Here is a 10,945-nt window from a genome sequence, read left to right on the forward strand (position 1 = left end):
AATATTTTTCTGTATTAAAGATCTTGAAATTCATATGGCAAATATTGGTAAAGCCAGGAGAGATTGGGTAGCAAGTAAGCAGGTTTTCAGGGTTTTGAAAGCTTCTTCCAAAATCCAAAATCTAAGGCTAGTCTTACAGATGTGTAGAACTTATCGGTGGCTTGAGGTAAATGCAAATTAACCTACCTGTAATAGATCAGCATACACATTCAGAAGATCTGTTTATTGATTTACAGTGGTAACTATAACTGAACCAGTCTTGTGTGCTCTGGCCTGAGCATTCTCTTCCAACAGGCAAACTGCTAGGAATTATAAGTTTTTCTTGAGGAGTGTGGATGCAGAGCAGAGAGGTGGTTGTGCTGACAGTTGAATGTTCTGAGATTGCTGGTATGACCATGAATATAGTAGGAATATTCCCATTTTCACAGGGCAGGTTCACTTCCAGAGCTTGGACATAATCTCCTGGGAACAGTTCTCAGATGGGCACAAGTGGTTGCCCACCTAGATTCTCTTAACTGCTGTACATCATTTTTAGATCCACACATTCTTTCATTGGCTGATTTGACAAGTTTTGTTTATATTCTGGTCAACTCTCAAAGACCTAGAAACCTTCTCTTTAGTGACATTGCACAGTCTCTGCCTTCATCATTTAAATATTGATTTTAAAGCTAAAGTCTCAGAAGACAATCAGAATCTTATTTCCACAATTACCATAGGATACCACATTTTCGTTCTCTCCTGTGTTCCCTGTCTGACCTCCTATATCTTAAATGGTCATCAATTAAGGAAATAGAGACTCTTCAGAGTAGTTACCTTTATTTATAATTTTTGTGATGTGTGATTCTTTTAGTCTAAAAGCAAAATGTTATTTTTCCCCAAGAGCTTATTAACAGAAGGCGAGTTTTAATTTATAATAAGCAGTAGATGCTGAGAATCTGTTGGGCTATTTAGCTATCTGAATTAATACAATTCATTTCATTTGTAATGAGGAATTAGTTAAAGCCAAATACATTCACATCATTCATAAAAAGTGAATGTCTGAGCAAATACTCAAGAAATATGATCAATGATGACAATAAATATAAATAATTCCTGTTCATAAGACATTTTCTCTAAAACTTCATAAGTCCCATATCACCCACATAATTTTTTGCTTTTATAGCTATGACCTAAAAATATAGTCTATCCAAATTTCTCTAAATGTTTATTATTTATAAATCTCAATTAGGAAAAGGATAAGCATTCCTAATACTTAAGTCACGAGACTTATTTAAAAGTATGATTTTGAGGGGATACAGCTGTAAATAAGGTGTATTTATTCTGCATATTGCTGTACCTATTTTATTTCAAACACATCAGTTCTTGAAGTTTAAAATTAGATGTGCTTTCCCTGTAGATTAATATCATCTTTTTTTTATCTTCGTCAAATAGAAGTAAATTGCTTGATTCAATAGAATCCAGTCCCATCTCAGTGGCTTTCTTTGTTGTTTTTCAGAAATGAGAGAAATTGAAAGTTGAAAAAGCATTCATCATCAGGAGAATTTGTTTTAAAAGCATCCACTCTCCCATACAGCCAGCAGATGAATTACCTGCTCTTCAAGAGAGCACAATTAGTTTTACATTATACTAAACAAATCAGCTCCTTAAGTGGTTGTCTCCCTTGAGAAAAAGGCAGCAAAAATGTCAGTTTGTCTTCTTTCTCCACGGCCTTTAGAAATCTTTTCTGAGGCTGCAAGTTCGATGAAAGCTCCGTGAATATATTTTACGACTATTTTTCAGTAAGGAAAATTATATGCTTGACTTGTATCCATATGATTAATAATACATACTTCACAATGCAAAGTTAATGAAGGTTTTGTTTTCTACCAATGACAAGCAGAAGCTTTATGGCAAGAAGAAAGACTTCAATTACTTTCAAACCCACCTTTCTTCTTCCCACAATAATTATTTTTACATAATCCTTTACAGTTAAGGAGCAAAATAAGGGGGAAATGTACTAAGGATGATGGAAGATGCACAAAAAATCTGTAGGCTGTTTTTTGTACCTCTTAATCAAACAGTTGCTTAACTACCAATGCCTCTTTTGAGATGCACAGGATGATGTAAGAACACACTAAATTAATGTTACCTGCCAAGACCTGCAGAAACACAAAGATTAGTCAACACAGCTACGGCACCACTTTTAGCATTTTCCACTCATAATAAGAAAGTGATCAATGGAGACTTTGGAGGAAAGAGTGCAATTGCAATCATATAAATAATCTTGGTTCTTTCCTATACACAGGGGTTATCAATCAAAAACTCAAAAACTGCTATGCCTCAGTTTCACATAGCAGCATTAGCCTAGAGGTTAACTTAATTTTATTTCTTTTTCATTTTTACATTGATAATTGATCATTTTTGGTATGTGCCTACAGGTTATATATGAAACTTCCTTTATACCACACAAAAGAGCAGCATGCCTATACCAAAACTTTGTGCTTTAAAGACTAATGGATTTGTTTCCCATGTATACAAACACAACCTAGAATTACATGAAGAACATGTGTGAGTGATGTTTTCATTTTTTAAAATGCATCTGTGTGTAATCACTATATAGTATATATTGGGTAAGGAGGGAGAAGGGAGATAAAAGGGAAAAAGGACTGAGGGAGAGAAACAGAGAAAGAGAGTCAAAATATCAAAATATATTTGTTTCTTACTCTTAGAAGTTTTGGGATATAATTCATTTAATGTTTTTTAATTGTAGAAAAAATACTCTGAAGAAAAGGTGTCTTGTCAATTTTAAGTTAAGTGTGATTTATTAAGGCATTTATTATTAGGATTATATTTATATTTATAAATACAGCAAATTATACAAACTACTTCTGAGAGTCCTTTGAATAATGACTAGCCCAGATTAGTTAATTAAATGCAGTCAAACATTGTAAATGGCATTTGTAAATTCAACACAACTGATAACTTCTTTTTTTTTTAAGAGAGAGAGAGAGAAAGAGAGAGAATTTTTAATATTTATTTTTTAGTTCTCGGCAGACACAACATCTTTGTATGTGGTGCTGAGGATCGAACCTGGGCCACACTCATGCCAGGCGAGCACGCTACTGCTTGAGCCACATCCCCAGCCCCACCTGATAACTTCTTGAAAAGTACTTTATTTGTGTGGTTTAACAAATAGTCTGAGAGTGAAAATTTTCTTAAAATCTAATGAATCAAATGTATCATTATGATGGCCAAAAGTTTTCTTATTCCAATATTATGCAGAAGCAGAGTAAGATTTCAAGTCATAAAACTGAAATCCTATTCTAGATCAATTTTTCAGTGTATGTTCTAAACTGAAATCACAAGACTTACTCAAGTAAGCTAAATTCTCTTAAAAAACATAAGCACTCAAGTTACCAAATGGGCACAGGTTTTCTCCTTAACAAAAAATACTGGTACTAGGATTTCTATTGTTATAAACATTTTATATTTAATTTGAACCCTTCTAGAATGAAAAGGTGTGTACTCACTGAGGACAACATTCCAGTTAACTGAAATTATTGAGATGAAGTTATTACCATCTAGATTCACTGAGCTTTTTTCCACCAGAAATCTTGGCCAGACCTGAGAACTGAACCTGCAGACATTCATAGCAATTCTCATCACTCAATAGCAATGCTCAGTCTTTTTCAGAATCTATTAATGGGCTTCCAAAATCTCTGTCAACTCACAGTAGATAGTAACTCCCATTCAGATAATTGCCTTGATTTGCATGTATTTGTCTCTTAAGGCATGCATTGGGGTTGGAGATGTGGCTCAAGCGGTAGCGCACTCGCCTGGCATGTGTGCGGCCCAGGTTCGATCCTCAGCACCACATACAAACAAAGATGTTGTGTCTGCCGAAAACTAAAAAAAATTAAATAAATAAATATTGAAACTCACTAAAGACATGCATAAACTTTCCCATTTAACTGCAAATTGAAATTGATGGGATGACACAGGTGCAATCATATTTTCTACCAAAGTCTTTATACTTTGCCTTTTCCCATTAATTGAATTTTGCATCATTTTCATCTTCAATTTCTCAATTTAGTTCTTCAACCAATTAGATTTGAGGTTTTATATGATGTTTTTGACTCACAGTTACACCATGAAATTTATCTTCCACAGTCTTTCCTGTTTCTGGCCTTCTTCTTTTGCAAGTCAGATTGTGTAACTCAGATCAGAGATCCCAGGTACAAAAATGCTTAAATGTGCCCTGTTGGGGAAAGTATGCTACAGTCACTCTTGTTAAGGACAACAAAGATTCATGGGCAAATCAAATCCTTTCTTGAGCCTGGAACTTCAAGAGGTTCTGCTCTTACATAAGAGCTCAAGCTGAAAAACAATTGCTAATCTCAGGCAACAAATTGCATGGATTGAAAAAGTAATTAATGCTATAAAAATAAATAAATTTAAGATTGCCTTGAACAATCAATCTAAGAATCTGTCATCAAAAATATTCATCCAATGGTGGAATCAGATAAACATCATTACCCTAGGTTCATGTACAACTGCACATAATGCTGTGACTCTACATTGTGTACAACCAAAGAAATGAAAAGTTGTGCTACATTTATGTATAATGAATCAAAATGCATTCTGCTGTCAAATTTAAAAAAAAAAATTTTAAAAATCACCCTAGGGCTGGGTTTGTGGTTCAGCATTGTACCAGGCACTGGGTTTGATTCTCAAGACCACATTAAAAATAAATAAAATAAAGTTATTGTGGCCATCTACAACTAATCAAAATAGAAAAAATATTCATCCTAAGGATCTAACTATTTCTTTATCCTTCTCTTGATTAAGTCCTAAAATCTGACTTACATCTTCTCATGCTAATAACAATGAAACACAAATCCCTGTGTTTTAAAAAACTTTTTTTTTCTTTTCTCAGTTTCTACAGATAAAGTGATCTGAAATAATATATGATGACACAAAAACAGAAAAGAGAAACTCTGACAACCCCCAGAAATGTGAAAGAAGGTTTCCTACTGGATTGCAGCATCTTTGGTTCGATTTGTATAAAAACCCAAATAAATAAGATGGACAGTATTGTTCAATTTTAGAAATTCCATTTCTTCTATGTTCTAAGCTGTATAATTATCAGGTTTTTATGGTTTAAATTGTAAATGTGTTTCCCTCTTGCTAATTATGTTTTTTTTTAAGTCTTAAACTGTGAAGGACATTTATGAATGGTAAGAGAGACACTGTATACAAATGTATATTTGTAAAAGCTATTTTTATGATTAGCATGTCTCATTGTTGACCATATATAGAGTCAGGTGGTATGGCAATTCTACATTTAAAGCTTATTTACAATAGCATCATGTAAGAAAAGATACATTGTATGCTAGTTTTTATAATTTATTTTTAATTTATAGTTTAAAGTACTTCAGATCATAAGGATAAAATACTTGAAAAAGTTATATTTCTGCCCTCTATAAGCACCATTTTTATTAATAAAGAATGCAGTTATTTCAGATGTGAGACAACAGTTAACTGCTGGTTTGACCTGTGACTAAATTGAGCATGCTTCGCTCTACTGAACTGAAATGATCCAGTTATTACCTAATATTTCAGTCTAGGCATGAGATTCCATGGACAGGTTTAAATGTTCACACAGGTGAGAACTAGATTGACAAAGAAAAGATTGTCTTGTCTTTGGATCCAAAAATCTCAATTAGTTCATACATCACTTCACTTCATCTCCTGTTCCTAGGAATTCTTCATTCCCAAGCATTGCAAGTGTTTTCCAAATACTCTTAGCTATTGTCTTGTGCTGTGGAAATGGAATAAACCATCTTCACAGACTGTAGAATCCAGCATATAATTTCTTAATAAATACTCTTTCTTTTAAAACAAAGTTGGTGTGTGTCTTTCCTTTGGGGTGTACTTAGTTTTAATCTTCAGTGTGAACTTTTTTTTTCAGTCATTGCAAGGACACAAAACTAGCCCAATAATGAAAGCATGCATCTTTACTGAAGTGTGTATTAGATGTTCTATATGACCACACTCTTCATGAAGTGACCTGTATTCTGAAACACATTAATTTGCCATGTCAAAGAAATCCAGTTGGCCTCAGACCTTGACAGAGGTCACACACTCATTCACATTTCAAGAAGGTATATTTTTCCTCTAAATACAGAATTTTAAGAAGCTATTTCAGGATAGAAAGCAAATCAACCTTATCTGGAAGCATTTGTGCTCTGCCAGATTAAAATTCTGTATCTAAATTACTGCACAATCTATATTAAAGAGCAGGGAGACAATATGTGTCACCAAAATCACTAGGGGAGAGGAAGTTCTTTTTTCAAAGAAACTGAGGAGATTCTAAAATCACCTTGGTATGTATTTCCTTAGTTTTCTGTATAATTTCTTCAAGGTAATTTATCCTCTTTCTCTGTCTTTCAAATATAAACTAATGAAAAAATTATATAATTTCATTGGATAAAGGATATCAAAACCAAAATTCTGAAGAAATTAAAAAGAAGTACAAAGCCTGTTATTAAAGAAAATATGCTACATATTCTTATTTAATGTCTTTTAGAAACTTTTACCATAGAACCTAAGACCCAGATAAGGAATGTATTTCCCTTTTAAGGGGATGTGAAAAACATAAGGTTAAACCTTGCTCACCCCCTTTGCTTGTCATAATGGGAATAGGAGAATTTGTGACTGCCCATGATTGGATTCAGAAACTGAATGTGGTTCCATATGGGATGAAATCAGCACAATGATTATTTGGTTTGTTACTAAGTAGGAAAATTTGTTGAGAATAATCTGGTGCTCCAGAGAGAATCTAGTATAGGCAGTGTGGATCAAGAAATTACATATGCGAATGTTTTTCCCAATTTTCCCTTTGTTTGTCCTTGTATTATTCAATAAATAGTGTGGTATTATCTAGCACTATCATAAATTATTAAAAGTATCATAATTTCCCTGGTGGTCATTAACAATTCTTAAAATAAGATTAATAATAAAAATTTATAAAATGAATGCTTTGTTATTGAATCTGATTTTTCTCCCCACAGGCTCTGAGATATAACATCAGTCTTTCTCTTGTTTCATTGCCCATTCCGAATTTAAGAATTTCTTTTGATGACAAAGATAGAATAAAATACACATCAGGTCAACAAAGTATAGATGACTTGAAATCGTAATCCCTGAAGGTTTACTTTAACAACTTCAAAGAAAACTTACAAGAGCCAAGGCTAAGAAGAGGGGAAAATGAACTTTTTCCAAATAACGTCAAGCTCATTAAAAAAAAAAAAAGCTAACAGAAAGAAATGGGGGCAAATGAGGACATACTTGCTATGTTCAGTTCAAAGAAAATTAGCCCCTGCTTGAAATTAGGTAAACTGGTCACTGTTGGTTACATGCATGGGGAAATTACAAATTTTGTGTTCTTGTTCAACCAAAGAATAATTGGCAAAACATAAATACACAACAGAATAAGAGGCAAATAAAACAGAAGATAGGCCTGAAAGGAACTATTTTAAATGAGTTAAAGTTCAAAAAGCAAGATGCATACCTATTAAGAAATAAAGATGAAACAGGCCTGAAGTAAGTTAGCAGTCATTAACTGAAACTCAAGTGTTGAAGAGAAGGTCATCTGTCAGTGTCAGCTGGCCACAAGATTCAGAAATGCAGATCTGGAATTTCTGATTTTCCAAGAGAAGGTAGACTGAGTTCTAAATGAGATACTGTGTTTTGTTTCTTCAGTTTTATTCAAATGTAAATCTGAAACTGAATTAAGGCAGGTATGTGATTTACATCTAGGATATAACAGTTGTAAAACTTTAAATAATTAACTCACAATCATGAGAAACAAGAAAAGTCAGGATTATCCCCGATGGAAAAAATAGAGTCTAGAAAAACAAAAGTAACTCAACATTGTCATATTTATTAGGAAAATTATTTGAATCAAATATGGCAAAACGTGTCATAAAGATTACAATAAGCCATACTGATATTTGTGATATTTTTCTGTGTTTCATGGGCTTAAGATACTTCCTAATAATAAAAGTCTATGATGCATCTCTCAATATTACAGAAATAGAAATAGATGTACGTTCTGATGACATGAAGACATGAGTGATAGAAATAATACAGATAAAGATGGTGATTTGGAACTTTGGATTCCTCAATGGTCTGAATTTTTGATCAATCTTTTCCAGATATGTTCAGATTATTGGGAAAGAATATAAACTGAAGAAAGAGAGATGCAGTACCCAGTATTCAATAACATTCTTGAAAAAAATAAGGAATCTGCAAATGAATTTATTATTTTGTGGTTGAAATAATTTCCTCTTGGTACTTGAGAGATTTGAAAACTGTCTAGGAGTTGAAATATTGTGTATGCAAGAACTTCAACTGCCTAAGCATGAAAAAGGATCTTTATCTTTACACTCTATTAAATGGAGCTTGTACATCACAGGTAATTTCTCCATGGTGGAGGGCATTAAATAAAATAGACTTATGTTTGGAATTTTTACCCAAACATTATAAACATTATTTTTAAAATAACAAAAATTTACTTTGATGAACAACTACTATGCACTGGGCACTTTGCTAATCATTTTGTATGTATTGTCACCAGTACTCAGAGGAAATTTGTTGGGTAGATGTTATACTCAGTTTATAGTTAAAGCATGTCCTTTGTTCACTCATCAATTCTTAATTGAGAATCAACTCTACACCAAGCACTGTTCTTTACAACCGAGGTCCAGCTATAAATTATAAATGATGAAATTCCCTGGAAAAGCTTGTTCTCTTATGAAGGACAACATCTGACAGGGCTTTAAAAAAAAAGCAAATATGTAGTACTGAAGATTATAATGACAATAAAAACCTAGAAGAAAACAAGACCATGAAGGAAAGAGCGAATAACTGGGCTTTGAATGGATGCTTTAAATAAGCTGGCCAGACAGGTGTCTTTGGTAAGACAACATTTGAGCAAAGGTAGGTGAGGAGTGAACTTTGTGGCCATTTATGGGGAATGTGTTCTGAACAAAGGGAACAAGTACACACCCTGGGGCAGGAATGGAATTAGCATGTTCAGGAATTACAAGACTGGCAGTTTGTTTTGATGGGAATAAATATGGAAAAGTAAGAGGTGAAACTCCCCAAACAGCCACAATTCCAGATAACAAAAGTGATTTAGAGTTCACTAGCTTTTTGCATTGGATAGGAAAGCAGTGGGAGGTTTTGGGCAGAAGAAATAAAATACCTCACTTAAGGATTAAAAGAATCATTTGGGTTGCTACAGTAATCTGACCAAAGACAGATGTGTTCACTTATTCACCAAATATTTACTGAGCCCATGCCTTATTCCATATGCATATTTGACAATGGACATGAAATGATGAATACAGATCCATTGTCTCAAGGCATTTAGTCTTGTGAGTAATGATGGGCAATAGCTGAATAAAGATGGAAAGAATGAATCAGACATAACTTTCATACATTCACATATGAACACACCACCAGTGGAACTCCACATTATGCACAATCACAAAAATGAGATCTTAATTAGAATAAATTATACTCCATGTACATAAAATATGTCAAACTAAACTCTACTGTCATGTATATCTAAAAGGAAAAAATTTAAAAATGCAAAAATAAAATGTTTAAAATGCTATTAGAAACTTAAAAGAATTTTGTATGCCAAAATCCTGCTCCTATGGCTATGATAAAAATAGGTTGAGAATCATATTTTTAATTACCTTGGCTCAACCAACTGAAACAGAGCAGCAAACCTGTGCTAAAGTATGAAGGACAAAGCTTAGATTCACCACAACTTTGTATTCTGACTCCACAAACTATCTGTACGTTGAAGAAAATAGAACTGTTTCCCCAAGCACAAGGGAAGTCTCTTCCAAGACAGCTACAGTGATAACACACATCTGCATACTTGTCAGTTCTTTCCACTCTAAGGCCTCAGAGACATTTCAATTCTCAATACATAAAATGGCAGCCATTGCACAGAACAAAATAATTACTTTCCCTCAGTTCACCTTCTCCTAATCATGAGATCCTAAATTTGATCGAGTACCAAGGGGCCAGCTACCCCAGAGAATGATAAGCCTCTCCTTAGCCACAGAGCTAAGAATTTGAACTTTGACAAATCTAAGCCAATGAGTCTCCACATTTGCCAATAACTGGGAATTTTTCAAATACAGATAACCATACACCATTCTCAAATATGCTGATTTAATTGGTTTGCTGGTATAGAGGGGGTGTTTTGCTTTTGTTTTTGTAAGTTACCAGGTGATTTATGTGCAAACAGAGTTGAGAACAACTAACCTAAGCTAATTATGGAAATTCATTCTCTTAACAAAAGTAATTTGATTTGGAAGAGAACATGTAACATGGTTCTTCCCAACAAGAAATGAAGACATTTCTTCTGGGTAGCTCCTCAGGAAGATGAGCTTGCTGATGACAGAGTTGAGGATTAGGTTATTTTCTACCTGCACATAAAGCTGGGTGAGGATATAAAGGCTGGAGCTCCTATACTCATCTTCTAACAATAAGGAAAGTAATCAGCATACTAAAGAGATAGAATATGAAATATATCTGGTCTTTATAACATCTTTTATCCACTAAAATAATAAGTTGAAGCCACTTCTCCCTCTTATTATACGAGTTAACAAATAGGCTATTGTTCAAATAACTTTTGTATGAGTTTTATTTTCTGTATTTAAATCTAGAAAATGGATAAATAATTATCATACTTACCTGAGAAAAATATAAATTAATTAGAATTAGTGCATGCTGGAGGAGATGGATTTTTTTTTAATTAACATCCCCCAATAAAGAGCTGCAGGCTTGTAGGCTCCTTTCAGATGCTGTGTCCTGGGTAGAGAACAAAATAGTTAAAGAAGGAGAAATAGCTCAGTTAATTAGACAAAATCCAAACAAA

General features: G+C 33.5%; 1 long non-coding RNA gene across 1 annotated transcript in view; it reads left to right on the forward strand.

The window, feature by feature from the left end:
* The window catches only part of LOC144372756 (uncharacterized), a 137,489-nt gene extending 131,605 nt beyond the window's left edge, over positions 1-5,884 (forward strand). Inside the window, exon 2 of the long non-coding RNA XR_013432655.1 lies at positions 4,916-5,884. This is a non-coding gene — a long non-coding RNA (uncharacterized LOC144372756). The remainder of the gene's footprint in view (positions 1-4,915) is intronic.
* The last annotated feature ends 5,061 nt before the right edge of the window (positions 5,885-10,945 follow it).

Source organism: Ictidomys tridecemlineatus, unplaced genomic scaffold, assembly GCF_052094955.1.
Source record: "Ictidomys tridecemlineatus isolate mIctTri1 unplaced genomic scaffold, mIctTri1.hap1 Scaffold_160, whole genome shotgun sequence".
NCBI lineage: Eukaryota > Metazoa > Chordata > Mammalia > Rodentia > Sciuridae > Ictidomys > Ictidomys tridecemlineatus.